This window comes from Callospermophilus lateralis, chromosome 15 (assembly GCF_048772815.1).
Source record: "Callospermophilus lateralis isolate mCalLat2 chromosome 15, mCalLat2.hap1, whole genome shotgun sequence".
Classification (NCBI taxonomy): Eukaryota; Metazoa; Chordata; class Mammalia; order Rodentia; family Sciuridae; genus Callospermophilus; species Callospermophilus lateralis.
The window spans coordinates 24857416-24876810 of record NC_135319.1 but is presented as its reverse complement, the minus strand read 5'-3'; the positions used below and the strand labels follow the sequence as shown (position 1 = coordinate 24876810).

Here is a 19395-nt window from a genome sequence, read left to right as displayed (position 1 = left end):
GAAGGGTCTAGGAGGCCATTGTCAGAGTGAGGTTTTAAGCCTTTCTCCTCCCGGGCAGTGAGAGGACTGACTCGCTGCGACCAAAGTCGATCCTCAACAAGGGTTTCCCAAAACTGGTCGCCGTACTTAGTGTGAGATTGCCCCATCTTTCCGGGGAGACCCCTACCTCAAAACTCTCTTGGCTTGGCTTGGGGATAGGAGTATCACTTTTGGTGAACCGACTTCTTAATGCCCCACGTTGGGCGCCAGATGTCGGGGGGTTTTAGCCCCACCCCACCCCACCCGCTTCCCTCCTGACCTGCATGGTCACAGAGCACGCCCTGACCATGAGGAACCAAGAAAGGAAGGGCCGACTGACCGCCGCGCCCCCCCTTCCCCAGCACCCAGCCCTTCCCCACGGGAGGACAATCAGACAAGCCAGGGAGACCAGTCAAAGCAGGATCTCAGTTTATTGAGAAAACACACACAGCTAATACAAGGCACAGGAGCCAATCAGGACAAAGGTCAGCAGGGTGGGGTGAGTTCACGTGTACACCCATCTCACTGGCCATAATGGGAGACCCGAGCTGTCCAGAGAGCTAAAGGGTTCTGAGCCTATCCTAGAGGTCGTCTGGTTTTTCCTCACAACCCAGGCAACGCCTTCTGGCTGATCCCCAGGCGCTTTCTTAGCCACAGGTGGCCCCAGGACCCACCCGGAAGAGGGCAGTAAGTTCGCTTTCCTCCTTTCCGATGCAACATGCCCCACATGTTACATCGTGCCCTACTTCTGTCTGTGTTTCCTTTTTCTTGCCATCATTGTCAGAAATTCAGGGAAGTCAATTTTGCCATTACCACCAGCAGCTACTCCCTTAATCGCGTCCTGAAACTCGACTTCTGTGGGATTCCACCCAAGAGACCGTCTCATTACACTTCCCAATTCCTTTGTTAGTCTAGTACAGTTCCATCCCCGTTCCTGTCAAGGAGTGGGAAAGCTTCTTTGAATTCTGCAATCTGCCCTTCAGTTAGCTGGTCAGCCACGCTGCAAGCCTTACCAGTTTCCGAGACTCAACCACATAACCACCGGGCTCATTCGCTCCACTCAGATCCCATCCCATCACACTTTTAAAATGTCACATAGCATGAGTAGAATTTTAAACGTCTCGAGATATCAAACACGTTTACATTTATTTTGGTTTAATTATAAGTTGTATTTATTTTGTTTCCATTTTACTTTATTTTTAATCATATATAAAATTATATAAATTTTTTTTTTTTCAATTGGCACATAGTAATTGTACAGACTCATGGGGCACAGTGTGGCGTCTTTTTTTGATTTAGTCTCCCACTTCCCCCCACCCACCCTGTCTTAAGATGAGGAAGGCTTGAATTTTAGGCATTTATCGAAAACCTGTGCATGCCATGTCAATGGATTAGACCCGTTAGCCGGCACACCAACTTCCCACACAAAGCCGTCCACTGAACCAAGAGGCCCAGCAGTCTCTTGGAGAAGCTGCAGCCTGACCCGTCTTCTCCACCATCGCCCAGGAAGGATGAGACTCACAAACCCATGCTTGGGCCGGTGCTTTCCTCTTCTTCATCTTTTATTCCCATGAGTCCCAGGCCAGAGAGAGATCCATGAGGGCTCGTGGTTCCTGGCAGGAGGATGACGCAAAGGGTGCCCGGGCTCAGGCTTCGGTAGAGCCTTCCAATCTTGCGGCTCCAACGCCAGGCTGCCCTCTTTGCGTTTTCCGCCTTCGAGTTCTGCAAGGTCTCCCGCTCCGAGGGAGGAGGTCTCGCTCTGAGACCTGCGGGCCTTCTTGATTCAGGTGGTGAGCCCCTAAGCCACGCGTGCAGGTGCCTGGGGGTTAGGGCCTGCCTGCCTTTCAGCTTCCAGTCCTTGCCTGTGAGGACATGGAGGGCCCTCTGGGCGTTGCCAGAAGTTTTGAACTTCAGGAAACAGTATTTTTCCTGTCTTCCGCTTTGAGCATCTGGAGGCACGATCACAGCTTCCAGGCCACCAAAGAGGTTCGGCAGTTCCTGAGTATGTCCTAAGAAATCTTTACTAACTCCGGACAGGTAAATAGTGGCTCGGTTCTCAGAATCTAGTTCCAGCTCCCTAACGAGTGTGTCGCAGTCGAGAGTGAGCTCTGTCACAGGTCTCTGTACCTTTATGTATACACCTTCCACCAGAACGCCATTCAAGCTCTCGATGGCCAGCTGGGCAGCTTCCAGGACTTCATACTCTACAGAGAGATGAGGCTGATGCGTTTCCAGGACAGCAGTCATTGCGCGAACTGGGCCGAAGCTCCTAAACAGCCTCTTCAGAGCACTCAGGTTGCAATCTTTGCTCAGTGGCCCAGCATAGATAGTTGACATCTCTGTCCACTTGATCCGCATCCTTTTGTCCACTTCCTCAGTGACGAGAGGTGAAAAAGGCTCCAAAGAGAACCGAATAATGCTGAAGGGGTACAGGCGCACTTGCCTTCTGGCCTGCTCAAAGACCTCTCTGTTGGAAAGGCACCTGACACTTTCACAATCTTCAGGGGAAGGGAGCTCAATATCATCTGTCTCTCGGGATACAAAAAGGAGCTTCTGATGCACCGAATCGAAACAACTTAAAGCACCTCTGTAGCTGTAACTTTGGAACTTTTCTCTGACATTTCTTGGGTCTTGGGCTCTCCACAGCGCCTCCAGATTGAGTTCTGCCGTCTTCTTTGGGCCATACTTGAGGAAGAATTGAGCCAATTCAAGGGTCGCGGTAGCGTCCTCTGTGGGATCGTGACCGTCCCTTTCCGAACGTTGAATGTCCTTTCCCAAAATAGCCTTGGCTAAGAACTTTAGCTTGAATCTTCTGCCCCGCTCCCTGGCATAAAGCAACGAGGTGTCGATAACATATGGGTGGATCATGTTCAGTGCTCGGAGATCCACGTCTAAGGAGTGCCCTACCAACACCGCATCAGGAGGAAGCAGTGCTTTTAACCGCCCCTGAACGTCTTTCAGTTTCGTCGTCACCGGCTTCAGCATCTCCTCCGTGATCCCTGAATAGCAGGTGGCGTAGTCTACAATCTCCTCATCCGGTTTCACCAACTCGTCCATAAGACACGAGCCTCCTTCGGCAACCAGTGAGATGCGTGTCAGTTCTCTCCCCTTGGACGTGATGCACATTTCTCCGTCCAGCCCAAAGAGAGGGCTGTTCTCTGTCACAGACGCGTTACATCTGGTAGTTACAAAGTTCTCACAGCCGGGAGAACCTGGCAACGGAAAGTCAAATGTTCTCATTTCCTCCTCTGTCAGAAGGCATCGCAGCAAGCCCACCTTCTGAGAGCCATACTTTCGAATGACCGGGTCATTCTGCAGGTCGACCTTGGGTTTCGTACTGGCAGACGGTAAAGATCCTCCCATGGTCTTAGGCAGATGTCCAGCCCTTTGATTTGGTAGCCCGACAACATCAGCGAGAAAAGCAGATGATGGAGGAGGCAAGCGGAACTTGTGTCTGAAGGCTTTCCGGAGAAATCCAAACTCCAAATAGAACCTGTAGAAGTGGAGTTGACTCATCCCTTGAAGGATGACCACCACTGTTCTGCTCAGTTGCTTTCCGTGCAGAAGCTGGCACCACCTGGGTCTCTCAATAACGGGTTCAGCCAGAACCGCGTACTTGAGCAACTCACATAGCTGTTCGTGGGTTATTTCACAGTTTTCAGCCATTACGATGCCACTCAACCGGGCTCTCTTGGGCTTGGGCTCGGGCTGCCTGTCCACAAGATCCGAACGGGGTATCCTTACCTCGGGCGTCCCCATCAGCCAGGCGGGGACCCGTCTCCTCTGGCTGTTCAGCCTCCCCGTCTTCTCCTTCTCTGGCTCCACGATCCTGTACGTGAGTCCTTGTTGTGGAACGCTGTCCTTGGAAAGTAGAAAGCTGTCCCTGCCTGGATGCCAATCCAGCAAGAGAAAACGTTCTTGAGAAGGAAAAAGGATGGTTTCTTGCTTGACCAGCAAGGGAGAAACAATGGTTCTCACATCAGCAGGAGGAGGGGGTTTTTATAGAGGTGATTCAGAGAAAGTGAGATTAGGGAGGAGAGATCAGGTAAGGAAAAGATTAGGGAAAAGGAGAGCCCAGAGGAGGAGATCAGGGAGGGGGAAAAGAACAGGGAGGAGAAGTTTAGGGAAAAGAAAATGAGAAGATCAGGGAGGAGAAGTGTAGGGGAAAGAAAATCAGGAGGAGAAGGTTAGGGCAAAGAAGATCAGGGAGGAGAAGGTTGGGGAAAAGAGAAACAGACATGTAAGTTTCAAAGCGACAAGGGATGTAGTCAAAGCATCCAGTGGACCCCTGTTGCAACTTCAGCCAAATCTTCCCTTTGTATTCCAGCGTATTGCCTTTGGGGGACCTTTACAGTGCATTACCTTCCAGTAGTTTCATGGTTTCTTTACCCAGATTCGTTAAGTTCCAGGGGACAGGACCGTGCCCTGGGTTTCATATTTTCTCAGAATTGTGCTGTATACGTAGCAAAGACTTGAAAAAGGAAAAGAAAAAAAGCGTAAAGACAAAAATAACTAAAGGTCTTCAGTGTTTCTGTACCCCTACAATCACGAGTTCCCCAACATTACTGTAAAACACAGGGAGCAGAAAACAAATTTGACCTAAGTTTGCTAATACGTGCTTGAGGCCTATGTAGGTAAAATGACTACTAAAATGAAAGAGAGGATGACAGCCCAGCGGCTCTGGAGGCTGAGACAGGAGGATCGTGAATTCAAAGCCTGCCTCAGCCACTTAGAGAGGCGCTAAGCAACCCTGTGAGACCCTGTTTCAAGATAAAATATATATATATAAAATACAAAATATGGCTGGGGATGTGACTTAGTGATTGAGTGCCCCTGTTTTCAATTCCCTGTACCAAAGGGGGAAAAAAAAAAAGGATTACCGTACAAGAACCCAGGTCTTTCCTCCTCCCAAAGTCCAGTTTAGTTTCTCTTTCATCAGAACACATTAAGGGGTACTTTGCCATTTGCCCCGTAGTGTGAATGGGTTCATTGAACTTATTGGGTTCTTTTCAGTGTGGCTTCTTAATACTTGTGTTCCAGGCGTAATGATCAGTTCAGGTTAATTGGCATATATGTCACTCACACCTGTATCACTCCTTTGTATTGGGAACGTTCCAAACCCTATCAGGTTTCCCCCTTCCGGTACTGAGGATTGCACCCAGGGCCTTGTACATACTCAGCAATTATTCTACCACTGAGATACACCCCCAATCAGCTGTTTTGAAATATTTAATATTGTTGTCAATCACAGCTATCCTACCATGCTGTGGAATACTAAAAGTCAGTCATTTCTCTTATCCAAGGGCATCCCCCATAACTATTAACCATCCTCTTGCCCTGTTCTCAGCCCTACGCCCTTTCCGCGCTCCGGTAACCACTATTTTCTCTATTCTATCCATTTTATTTTAGCTTAATTATTCAGTTTTTTTTTTATATATATATATGACAGCGGAATGCATTACGACTCGTATTATACGTATAGAGCACAATTATTCACATCTCTGGTTGTAGATAAAGTATATTCACACCAACTCATGTTTTCATACGTGTAGTTTGGATAATGATGTCCATCACATTCCACCACCATTTCTAACCCCCTGCCCCCTCCCTTCCCTTCCCACTCCTCTCCCCTATCTAGAGTTCATCTCTTCCTCCCGTGCTCCCCAACCCAGACTCCTTATATCAGAGAAAACACTTGGCATTCGTTTGTTTGGGATGGGATGACTTCACTTAGCATCATCTCCTCCATCTCCGTCCATTTACCTGCAAATGCCATGATGGTATTCTCTTTTATTGCTGAGTAACATTCCCTTGTGTATATCAACAGACTGGTAGACCAATGGTACAGAATAGAGGACACGGAGACTAACCCACTAAATTACAATTATCTTCTATCAGACAAAGGTGCCCAAAACGTACTTTGGAGAAAAGATAGCCTCTTCAACAAACGGTGCTGGGAAAACTGGAAATCCATAGGCAACAAAATGAAATTAAAACCCCAGTCTCTCACCATGCACAGAACTCAATCCAGAGTGGAACTAGGACCTAGGAATTAAACCAGAGACCTTGGGTCTAACAGAAGAAAAAGTAGGCCCTAATCTTCATCATGTGAGATTAGGCCCCAACTTCCTTAATAAGACTGCTATAGTGCAAGAAATAAAATCAAGAATCAACAAATCAGATGGATTCCAACTAAAAAGCTTCTTTGCAGCAAAAGAAACAATAAGTGAGGTGAACAGAGAGCCTACAGAATAGGAGGAAATTTTTACCACACACAAATCAGATAGAGCACTCATCTATATCTATCTATCTAACTATATATAAAAATCTCTATAAAGAACTCATAACTCTTAATAGCGAAAAAACAAATAAGCCAATGAATAAATGGGCCAAAGAACTGAACAGACATTTCTCAGAAAATGATATACAGTCAATCAACAAATTTATGAAAAAATGTTCAACATCTCTGGCAATTAGAGAAATGCAAATAAAAAATCACTCTAAGATTTCATCTCTCTCCAGTAAAAATGGCAGCTCTTAAGGATACAAACAACAATAAGTTTTCGCAGGGAAGTCGGGGGCAAAGGCACCTTCACACATTGCTGGTGGCACTGAAAATTGGTGTAGCCAATATGGAAAGTGGTAGGGAGATTCCTTGGAAGCCTCATAACGGAACCACCATTGGATCCAGGTATCCCGCTCCTCGGGTTATACCCAAAGGATTTAGAAGTAGCATACTACAACGACGCAGCCACATCAATGTTTACAGCAGCACAATTCACAATAGCTAAATTGTGGAACCAACCTGGGTATACCTTTCATTAGATGAATGGATGAAGAAAATGTGGCATATATACACAATGGAATATCACTCAGCATTAAAGGAGAAAAAAAAATCATGGCGTTTGCAAGTAAATGGATGAAGTTGGAGAATAAAATGCTGAGTGAAGTAGGCCGGCCCTAAAAATCCAAATGCTGAATGTATTGTCTGATACAAGGATGGTGATTTATAATGGGGACGGGTTGTGGGGAGCATGGGAAAAATAGATGAGCTTTAGATAGGGAAAAGGGGAGAGAGGAGGAGGGAGGTTTTAGGCTCGAATTCTGGACCCCCAAAATACCACCAGAGACCAGGATCGATGTAAGCAGCAAAGAGGTGTCTGTTGCGAGCTGGCTGGGTCCTCTGGGCGCACACAGCAACTGGTGACGCTGAGAGGCCCCGAGCCCAGGGTTTGCAGCAGTTTTATACATTCTTTGGAGAAGGCAGGGACCCCCCCACAAACATCGTAGCATAGCATCTCTTGGCAAATCATCACACACTGCGGGAAAATCAAATAACAACTCTAAAACGTGATTAGCACATTCACCGACGGGAACAAGTTGGGTAGTGATGATTGGTTACTACGAGAGGGGGATTCGTTTGAACTGATTGGTTTACACCAAGAAGGGTGTTCTTGATGAACTACATGGTTTCCCAACACCATAAACTACTGGGAGGGTCATGTGGCATCCCAGGTATTTCCCTGTCTCATGCTGCTGATTGGTGGCTGCTAGCGGCTTGCTATGGGTCCCCACCTAGCCTGACTGAGTCAGGGACACCTGGTCCAGCAGATCTCTCCTGTTATTTGTAGACAAACCACTTAGCGGGGTGGGAATGTGCCCCAGGAGTGCTCTGTGGGTCTTTCCAAGGACAAAGGTCATGTCCCCTCCTTGGACAGGCTTTGCTCTGAGGTAGAAGCTGGTTTTTCAGAGGGGCACGGAGGTAGGAAAGATGGTGGAATGAGACAGACATCCTTACCCTAAGTACATGTATGAAAACACAAATGGTGCGACTCTACTTTGCATTCAACCAGAGACATGAAAAATTGTGCTCTATTTGTGTAATACGAAAAGAATTGCATTCTGCTGTCATATGTAACAAATCAGAATAAATAAAAATTTTAAAATGCATCCTAAAGTAAGCGAAATATAGAAAAAAATTATGATACATTTCATAACGGAATATAGTATGACTGCTAAGAAGAATGAGAAAAACTACATGTCCACTGAGGTAAGACAATCTCTAAGATATCAGGTGACGAGAACCAAGGGGAGAAGGGTGTACACAGCGCTATTTATTGAAAATGAGAGGATGTATGTATGCAGAGATGTACTTATGGATGCAGTGAACATTTCTGGAACTGGTACCATTATTGCTTCTGTGAAAGTGAGGAAGTGATGGAAGGAGACTTTTTTTTTTTTTTTTTTTGTTAACCTTATATACATCCTGTTTAAATATTTATCATCTACACTCATAACATTAAAACATAAGGATGAAAAGCAGTAAAACCAAAACAGAGAAGAGCATTTGAATCAGGCTTTACAAGAAAATAGCATAGATCTCTTTTTGGCTCATGCTTACAATACAGCTAGGTCCAGAGATGCAGGAAGCCCCTTGATGGAGTTAGCCACTGAGCAGATGACTCACCTGATTGTGGCTGTGTTTTGCAAATACTTATCTGCCAGCACTGCTTTATTGCAACGGAGTCCCGACCTTGGGCTGGTTCTGAGCCTCTAACTGGACCTTCAGGACAGACACAGGCAGGATCTGGGCAGTGTCATGTAAGCAAGGGGCATAGGAGGAGTCATGAATGTGGATACCGCCCAGAGCTAGGGACCTTGCTAGATATGGAGGCCAGCTAGGCAGAAAGCGGGTGGCAGGAAGTTCTGAAAAAATTAGTTGAGGTAGGCGCAGCGTTCTCAGTGATTTTTCCTCTGGTGTTTGGAGACATGTTAAAGTGCCTTAGCAAAGTCTACTCATTTGAAAGAGGACATCCTTGTTCCAGTTTTTAGAGGGAATGCTTTCAATTTTTCTCTGTTTAGGATGATGCTGTCCTTGGGTTTTGCATGGATAGCTTTTATGAGGTTGAGGTCTGTTCCTTCTATTCCTAGTTTTTCTAGTGTTTTGAACACGAAGGGTGCTGTATTTGTCAAATGCTTTATCTGCCTCTATTGAGATGATCATACTATTCTTGTTTTTAAGTATATTGATGTGATGAATTATGTTTATTGATTTCTGTATATGAACCCCACTTGATTGTGGCACACTATCTTTTTAATATGTTTCTATATGCTATTTGCCGGAATTGTACTGAGAATTTTTGTATCGATGTTCACCGTGGATATTGGTATGAAGTTTTCTTTCCTTGATGTGTGTTTGTATGGTTTTGGTATCAGAGTGATATCAGCTTCAGAGAATGAGATTGGAAGGGTTCTCTCCTTTTCATATTCCACGAAACGTTTTGAGCAGTACTGGTGTTAATTCTCCTTGGCAGGTCTTATAGAGCTCGGCTGAGAATCGATCTGGTCCTGGACTTTCCTTGATTGGTAGACCGTAGGTGTTCTCACCACAAAAATCGAACAAAGAAAAGAAAATTTTAACTATTCTGAAGTGATAGATATGTCAGATGATTTGAGCTATTATTTCACAGCATTTACGTATAGCAAAATATCATGTTATGCAACTTAAGCGTAACTGACCACATGTATTTTGTCAATAAATTTTGTCAAAAAAGAGGGCAGTGACTATGGATTTCTTTCTTGAATGAGTAGAATTTTCTTTTTTGAAAAAAAATCGTTAAAATCTGCTTTAATTAGTTATACATGACAGTAGAATGCAATTATGCATTTTGATATATCATAAATAAATAGGGTCTAATTTCTCATTTTTCTCCTTGTACACGTTGTCAGATCACATTGCTCATGCAGTCATATGTGTAAGTGAGGTAATAATGTCTGTTTCATTCTACTAACTTTCCTATCTCTATATCCTTCCCCTGCCTTCACTCTCTTCTACCTAATCTAAAGTAACTTTATTCTTCCCTAGCACCTTGGCCCTGACTGTGAATTAGCATCCACATATCAGAGAACGCATTCGGCCTTTGGTTTTATGGGCCTGGCTTATTTCGCTTAGCATGATATTCTCCAACTCCGTCCATTTACCCGGAAATACCATAATTCCCTTCTTCTTTAAAACTGAGTGATATTCCATCAAATATTATATACCACATTTTCTTTATCCAACCTAGGTTGGTTCCATAGTTTAGCTACTGTGAATTGAGCTTCTGTAAATAAATCTTGGGCCTCCCAGGAATACCATAAGGCCTGTCTATTGCCCCAGGGTTAGCATTTACCAAGAAATCTATACAAAATGGGGGTGAGTCATCTCATCGCTGGTCTTAACAAGACAGGGCCGTACACAATGGGGGTGAGTCATCACTGGTGTTGCAAGAAGGCAGCTTAACCAGCTTTTCCAGGTTTGCACAAGAGGGTGGAGAATTTCCTTGAAGGAGGGGTGACAACATAGGCATAGGCCGCTCCCCTTCCCGACTTGTCTACCGCATGTTCCAGGACCAGAGCACTTGGTGCGGGACCCAGAGGACCAGGCCAGGCACCAGAAGGGTCTAGGAGGCCATTGTCAGAGTGAGGTTTTAAGCCTTTCTCCTCCCGGGCAGTGAGAGGACTGACTCGCTGCGACCAAAGTCGATCCTCAACAAGGGTTTCCCAAAACTGGTCGCCGTACTTAGTGTGAGATTGCCCCATCTTTCCGGGGAGACCCCTACCTCAAAACTCTCTTGGCTTGGCTTGGGGATAGGAGTATCACTTTTGGTGAACCGACTTCTTAATGCCCCACGTTGGGCGCCAGATGTCGGGGGGTTTTAGCCCCACCCCACCCCACCCGCTTCCCTCCTGACCTGCATGGTCACAGAGCACGCCCTGACCATGAGGAACCAAGAAAGGAAGGGCCGACTGACCGCCGCGCCCCCCCTTCCCCAGCACCCAGCCCTTCCCCACGGGAGGACAATCAGACAAGCCAGGGAGACCAGTCAAAGCAGGATCTCAGTTTATTGAGAAAACACACACAGCTAATACAAGGCACAGGAGCCAATCAGGACAAAGGTCAGCAGGGTGGGGTGAGTTCACGTGTACACCCATCTCACTGGCCATAATGGGAGACCCGAGCTGTCCAGAGAGCTAAAGGGTTCTGAGCCTATCCTAGAGGTCGTCTGGTTTTTCCTCACAACCCAGGCAACGCCTTCTGGCTGATCCCCAGGCGCTTTCTTAGCCACAGGTGGCCCCAGGACCCACCCGGAAGAGGGCAGTAAGTTCGCTTTCCTCCTTTCCGATGCAACATGCCCCACATGTTACATCGTGCCCTACTTCTGTCTGTGTTTCCTTTTTCTTGCCATCATTGTCAGAAATTCAGGGAAGTCAATTTTGCCATTACCACCAGCAGCTACTCCCTTAATCGCGTCCTGAAACTCGACTTCTGTGGGATTCCACCCAAGAGACCGTCTCATTACACTTCCCAATTCCTTTGTTAGTCTAGTACAGTTCCATCCCCGTTCCTGTCAAGGAGTGGGAAAGCTTCTTTGAATTCTGCAATCTGCCCTTCAGTTAGCTGGTCAGCCACGCTGCAAGCCTTACCAGTTTCCGAGACTCAACCACATAACCACCGGGCTCATTCGCTCCACTCAGATCCCATCCCATCACACTTTTAAAATGTCACATAGCATGAGTAGAATTTTAAACGTCTCGAGATATCAAACACGTTTACATTTATTTTGGTTTAATTATAAGTTGTATTTATTTTGTTTCCATTTTACTTTATTTTTAATCATATATAAAATTATATAAATTTTTTTTTTTTTCAATTGGCACATAGTAATTGTACAGACTCATGGGGCACAGTGTGGCGTCTTTTTTTGATTTAGTCTCCCACTTCCCCCCACCCACCCTGTCTTAAGATGAGGAAGGCTTGAATTTTAGGCATTTATCGAAAACCTGTGCATGCCATGTCAATGGATTAGACCCGTTAGCCGGCACACCAACTTCCCACACAAAGCCGTCCACTGAACCAAGAGGCCCAGCAGTCTCTTGGAGAAGCTGCAGCCTGACCCGTCTTCTCCACCATCGCCCAGGAAGGATGAGACTCACAAACCCATGCTTGGGCCGGTGCTTTCCTCTTCTTCATCTTTTATTCCCATGAGTCCCAGGCCAGAGAGAGATCCATGAGGGCTCGTGGTTCCTGGCAGGAGGATGACGCAAAGGGTGCCCGGGCTCAGGCTTCGGTAGAGCCTTCCAATCTTGCGGCTCCAACGCCAGGCTGCCCTCTTTGCGTTTTCCGCCTTCGAGTTCTGCAAGGTCTCCCGCTCCGAGGGAGGAGGTCTCGCTCTGAGACCTGCGGGCCTTCTTGATTCAGGTGGTGAGCCCCTAAGCCACGCGTGCAGGTGCCTGGGGGTTAGGGCCTGCCTGCCTTTCAGCTTCCAGTCCTTGCCTGTGAGGACATGCAGGGCCCTCTGGGCGTTGCCAGAAGTTTTGAACTTCAGGAAACAGTATTTTTCCTGTCTTCCGCTTTGAGCATCTGGAGGCACGATCACAGCTTCCAGGCCACCAAAGAGGTTCGGCAGTTCCTGAGTATGTCCTAAGAAATCTTTACTAACTCCGGACAGGTAAATAGTGGCTCGGTTCTCAGAATCTAGTTCCAGCTCCCTAACGAGTGTGTCGCAGTCGAGAGTGAGCTCTGTCACAGGTCTCTGTACCTTTATGTATACACCTTCCACCAGAACGCCATTCAAGCTCTCGATGGCCAGCTGGGCAGCTTCCAGGACTTCATACTCTACAGAGAGATGAGGCTGATGCGTTTCCAGGACAGCAGTCATTGCGCGAACTGGGCCGAAGCTCCTAAACAGCCTCTTCAGAGCACTCAGGTTGCAATCTTTGCTCAGTGGCCCAGCATAGATAGTTGACATCTCTGTCCACTTGATCCGCATCCTTTTGTCCACTTCCTCAGTGACGAGAGGTGAAAAAGGCTCCAAAGAGAACCGAATAATGCTGAAGGGGTACAGGCGCACTTGCCTTCTGGCCTGCTCAAAGACCTCTCTGTTGGAAAGGCACCTGACACTTTCACAATCTTCAGGGGAAGGGAGCTCAATATCATCTGTCTCTCGGGATACAAAAAGGAGCTTCTGATGCACCGAATCGAAACAACTTAAAGCACCTCTGTAGCTGTAACTTTGGAACTTTTCTCTGACATTTCTTGGGTCTTGGGCTCTCCACAGCGCCTCCAGATTGAGTTCTGCCGTCTTCTTTGGGCCATACTTGAGGAAGAATTGAGCCAATTCAAGGGTCGCGGTAGCGTCCTCTGTGGGATCGTGACCGTCCCTTTCCGAACGTTGAATGTCCTTTCCCAAAATAGCCTTGGCTAAGAACTTTAGCTTGAATCTTCTGCCCCGCTCCCTGGCATAAAGCAACGAGGTGTCGATAACATATGGGTGGATCATGTTCAGTGCTCGGAGATCCACGTCTAAGGAGTGCCCTACCAACACCGCATCAGGAGGAAGCAGTGCTTTTAACCGCCCCTGAACGTCTTTCAGTTTCGTCGTCACCGGCTTCAGCATCTCCTCCGTGATCCCTGAATAGCAGGTGGCGTAGTCTACAATCTCCTCATCCGGTTTCACCAACTCGTCCATAAGACACGAGCCTCCTTCGGCAACCAGTGAGATGCGTGTCAGTTCTCTCCCCTTGGACGTGATGCACATTTCTCCGTCCAGCCCAAAGAGAGGGCTGTTCTCTGTCACAGACGCGTTACATCTGGTAGTTACAAAGTTCTCACAGCCGGGAGAACCTGGCAACGGAAAGTCAAATGTTCTCATTTCCTCCTCTGTCAGAAGGCATCGCAGCAAGCCCACCTTCTGAGAGCCATACTTTCGAATGACCGGGTCATTCTGCAGGTCGACCTTGGGTTTCGTACTGGCAGACGGTAAAGATCCTCCCATGGTCTTAGGCAGATGTCCAGCCCTTTGATTTGGTAGCCCGACAACATCAGCGAGAAAAGCAGATGATGGAGGAGGCAAGCGGAACTTGTGTCTGAAGGCTTTCCGGAGAAATCCAAACTCCAAATAGAACCTGTAGAAGTGGAGTTGACTCATCCCTTGAAGGATGACCACCACTGTTCTGCTCAGTTGCTTTCCGTGCAGAAGCTGGCACCACCTGGGTCTCTCAATAACGGGTTCAGCCAGAACCGCGTACTTGAGCAACTCACATAGCTGTTCGTGGGTTATTTCACAGTTTTCAGCCATTACGATGCCACTCAACCGGGCTCTCTTGGGCTTGGGCTCGGGCTGCCTGTCCACAAGATCCGAACGGGGTATCCTTACCTCGGGCGTCCCCATCAGCCAGGCGGGGACCCGTCTCCTCTGGCTGTTCAGCCTCCCCGTCTTCTCCTTCTCTGGCTCCACGATCCTGTACGTGAGTCCTTGTTGTGGAACGCTGTCCTTGGAAAGTAGAAAGCTGTCCCTGCCTGGATGCCAATCCAGCAAGAGAAAACGTTCTTGAGAAGGAAAAAGGATGGTTTCTTGCTTGACCAGCAAGGGAGAAACAATGGTTCTCACATCAGCAGGAGGAGGGGGTTTTTATAGAGGTGATTCAGAGAAAGTGAGATTAGGGAGGAGAGATCAGGTAAGGAAAAGATTAGGGAAAAGGAGAGCCCAGAGGAGGAGATCAGGGAGGGGGAAAAGAACAGGGAGGAGAAGTTTAGGGAAAAGAAAATGAGAAGATCAGGGAGGAGAAGTGTAGGGGAAAGAAAATCAGGAGGAGAAGGTTAGGGCAAAGAAGATCAGGGAGGAGAAGGTTGGGGAAAAGAGAAACAGACATGTAAGTTTCAAAGCGACAAGGGATGTAGTCAAAGCATCCAGTGGACCCCTGTTGCAACTTCAGCCAAATCTTCCCTTTGTATTCCAGCGTATTGCCTTTGGGGGACCTTTACAGTGCATTACCTTCCAGTAGTTTCATGGTTTCTTTACCCAGATTCGTTAAGTTCCAGGGGACAGGACCGTGCCCTGGGTTTCATATTTTCTCAGAATTGTGCTGTATACGTAGCAAAGACTTGAAAAAGGAAAAGAAAAAAAGCGTAAAGACAAAAATAACTAAAGGTCTTCAGTGTTTCTGTACCCCTACAATCACGAGTTCCCCAACATTACTGTAAAACACAGGGAGCAGAAAACAAATTTGACCTAAGTTTGCTAATACGTGCTTGAGGCCTATGTAGGTAAAATGACTACTAAAATGAAAGAGAGGATGACAGCCCAGCGGCTCTGGAGGCTGAGACAGGAGGATCGTGAATTCAAAGCCTGCCTCAGCCACTTAGAGAGGCGCTAAGCAACCCTGTGAGACCCTGTTTCAAGATAAAATATATATATATAAAATACAAAATATGGCTGGGGATGTGACTTAGTGATTGAGTGCCCCTGTTTTCAATTCCCTGTACCAAAGGGGGAAAAAAAAAAAGGATTACCGTACAAGAACCCAGGTCTTTCCTCCTCCCAAAGTCCAGTTTAGTTTCTCTTTCATCAGAACACATTAAGGGGTACTTTGCCATTTGCCCCGTAGTGTGAATGGGTTCATTGAACTTATTGGGTTCTTTTCAGTGTGGCTTCTTAATACTTGTGTTCCAGGCGTAATGATCAGTTCAGGTTAATTGGCATATATGTCACTCACACCTGTATCACTCCTTTGTATTGGGAACGTTCCAAACCCTATCAGGTTTCCCCCTTCCGGTACTGAGGATTGCACCCAGGGCCTTGTACATACTCAGCAATTATTCTACCACTGAGATACACCCCCAATCAGCTGTTTTGAAATATTTAATATTGTTGTCAATCACAGCTATCCTACCATGCTGTGGAATACTAAAAGTCAGTCATTTCTCTTATCCAAGGGCATCCCCCATAACTATTAACCATCCTCTTGCCCTGTTCTCAGCCCTACGCCCTTTCCGCGCTCCGGTAACCACTATTTTCTCTATTCTATCCATTTTATTTTAGCTTAATTATTCAGTTTTTTTTTTATATATATATATGACAGCGGAATGCATTACGACTCGTATTATACGTATAGAGCACAATTATTCACATCTCTGGTTGTAGATAAAGTATATTCACACCAACTCATGTTTTCATACGTGTAGTTTGGATAATGATGTCCATCACATTCCACCACCATTTCTAACCCCCTGCCCCCTCCCTTCCCTTCCCACTCCTCTCCCCTATCTAGAGTTCATCTCTTCCTCCCATGCTCCCCAACCCAGACTCCTTATATCAGAGAAAACACTTGGCATTCGTTTGTTTGGGATGGGATGACTTCACTTAGCATCATCTCCTCCATCTCCGTCCATTTACCTGCAAATGCCATGATGGTATTCTCTTTTATTGCTGAGTAACATTCCCTTGTGTATATCAACAGACTGGTAGACCAATGGTACAGAATAGAGGACACGGAGACTAACCCACTAAATTACAATTATCTTCTATCAGACAAAGGTGCCCAAAACGTACTTTGGAGAAAAGATAGCCTCTTCAACAAACGGTGCTGGGAAAACTGGAAATCCATAGGCAACAAAATGAAATTAAAACCCCAGTCTCTCACCATGCACAGAACTCAATCCAGAGTGGAACTAGGACCTAGGAATTAAACCAGAGACCTTGGGTCTAACAGAAGAAAAAGTAGGCCCTAATCTTCATCATGTGAGATTAGGCCCCAACTTCCTTAATAAGACTGCTATAGTGCAAGAAATAAAATCAAGAATCAACAAATCAGATGGATTCCAACTAAAAAGCTTCTTTGCAGCAAAAGAAACAATAAGTGAGGTGAACAGAGAGCCTACAGAATAGGAGGAAATTTTTACCACACACAAATCAGATAGAGCACTCATCTATATCTATCTATCTATCTATATATAAAAATCTCTATAAAGAACTCATAACTCTTAATAGCGAAAAAACAAATAAGCCAATGAATAAATGGGCCAAAGAACTGAACAGACATTTCTCAGAAAATGATATACAGTCAATCAACAAATTTATGAAAAAATGTTCAACATCTCTGGCAATTAGAGAAATGCAAATAAAAAATCACTCTAAGATTTCATCTCTCTCCAGTAAAAATGGCAGCTCTTAAGGATACAAACAACAATAAGTTTTCGCAGGGAAGTCGGGGGCAAAGGCACCTTCACACATTGCTGGTGGCACTGAAAATTGGTGTAGCCAATATGGAAAGCGGTAGGGAGATTCCTTGGAAGCCTCATAACGGAACCACCATTGGATCCAGGTATCCCGCTCCTCGGGTTATACCCAAAGGATTTAGAAGTAGCATACTACAACGACGCAGCCACATCAATGTTTACAGCAGCACAATTCACAATAGCTAAATTGTGGAACCAACCTGGGTATACCTTTCATTAGATGAATGGATGAAGAAAATGTGGCATATATACACAATGGAATATCACTCAGCATTAAAGGAGAAAAAAAAATCATGGCGTTTGCAAGTAAATGGATGAAGTTGGAGAATAAAATGCTGAGTGAAGTAGGCCGGCCCTAAAAATCCAAATGCTGAATGTATTGTCTGATACAAGGATGGTGATTTATAATGGGGACGGGTTGTGGGGAGCATGGGAAAAATAGATGAGCTTTAGATAGGGAAAAGGGGAGAGAGGAGGAGGGAGGTTTTAGGCTCGAATTCTGGACCCCCAAATTACCACCAGAGACCAGGATCGATGTAAGCAGCAAAGAGGTGTCTGTTGCGAGCTGGCTGGGTCCTCTGGGCGCACACAGCAACTGGTGACGCTGAGAGGCCCCGAGCCCAGGGTTTGCAGCAGTTTTATACATTCTTTGGAGAAGGCAGGGACCCCCCCACAAACATCATAGCATAGCATCTCTTGGCAAATCATCACACACTGCGGGAAAATCAAATAACAACTCTAAAACGTGATTAGCACATTCACCGACGGGAACAAGTTGGGTAGTGATGATTGGTTACTACGAGAGGGGGATTCGTTTGAACTGATTGGTTTACACCAAGAAGGGTGTTCTTGATGAACTACATGGTTTCCCAACACCATAAACTACTGGGAGGGTCATGTGGCATCCCAGGTATTTCCCTGTCTCATGCTGCTGATTGGTGGCTGCTAGCGGCTTGCTATGGGTCCCCACCTAGCCTGACTGAGTCAGGGACACCTGGTCCAGCAGATCTCTCCTGTTATTTGTAGACAAACCACTTAGCGGGGTGGGAATGTGCCCCAGGAGTGCTCTGTGGGTCTTTCCAAGGACAAAGGTCATGTCCCCTCCTTGGACAGGCTTTGCTCTGAGGTAGAAGCTGGTTTTTCAGAGGGGCACGGAGGTAGGAAAGATGGTGGAATGAGACAGACATCCTTACCCTAAGTACATGTATGAAAACACAAATGGTGCGACTCTACTTTGCATTCAACCAGAGACATGAAAAACTGTGCTCTATTTGTGTAATACGAAAAGAATTGCATTCTGCTGTCATATGTAACAAATCAGAATAAATAAAAATTTTAAAATGCATCCTAAAGTAAGCGAAATATAGAAAAAAATTATGATACATTTCATAACGGAATATAGTATGACTGCTAAGAAGAATGAGAAAAACTACATGTCCACTGAGGTAAGACAATCTCTAAGATATCAGGTGACGAGAACCAAGGGGAGAAGGGTGTACACAGCGCTATTTATTGAAAATGAGAGGATGTATGTATGCAGAGATGTACTTATGGATGCAGTGAACATTTCTGGAACTGGTACCATTATTGCTTCTGTGAAAGTGAGGAAGTGATGGAAGGAGACTTTTTTTTTTTTGTTAACCTTATATACATCCTGTTTAAATATTTATCATCTACACTCATAACATTAAAACATAAGGATGAAAAGCAGTAAAACCAAAACAGAGAAGAGCATTTGAATCAGGCTTTACAAGAAAATAGCATAGATCTCTTTTTGGCTCATGCTTACAATACAGCTAGGTCCAGAGATGCAGGAAGCCCCTTGATGGAGTTAGCCACTGAGCAGATGACTCACCTGATTGTGGCTGTGTTTTGCAAATACTTATCTGCCAGCACTGCTTTATTGCAACGGAGTCCCGACCTTGGGCTGGTTCTGAGCCTCTAACTGGACCTTCAGGACAGACACAGGCAGGATCTGGGCAGTGTCATGTAAGCAAGGGGCATAGGAGGAGTCATGAATGTGGATACCGCCCAGAGCTAGGGACCTTGCTAGATATGGAGGCCAGCTAGGCAGAAAGCGGGTGGCAGGAAGTTCTGAAAAAATTAGTTGAGGTAGGCGCAGCGTTCTCAGTGATTTTTCCTCTGGTGTTTGGAGACATGTTAAAGTGCCTTAGCAAAGTCTACTCATTTGAAAGAGGACATCCTTGTTCCAGTTTTTAGAGGGAATGCTTTCAATTTTTCTCTGTTTAGGATGATGCTGTCCTTGGGTTTTGCATGGATAGCTTTTATGAGGTTGAGGTCTGTTCCTTCTATTCCTA

General features: G+C 46.0%; 2 pseudogenes; both read right to left on the bottom strand.

Moving 5' to 3' along the window:
• Positions 1-1536: 1536 nt before the first annotated feature.
• LOC143381577 (RNA exonuclease 5 pseudogene) lies at positions 1537-5794 on the bottom strand (annotated as a pseudogene).
• Positions 5795-11990: 6196 nt separating this feature from the next.
• LOC143381576 (RNA exonuclease 5 pseudogene) lies at positions 11991-16248 on the bottom strand (annotated as a pseudogene).
• Positions 16249-19395: the final 3147 nt, after the last annotated feature.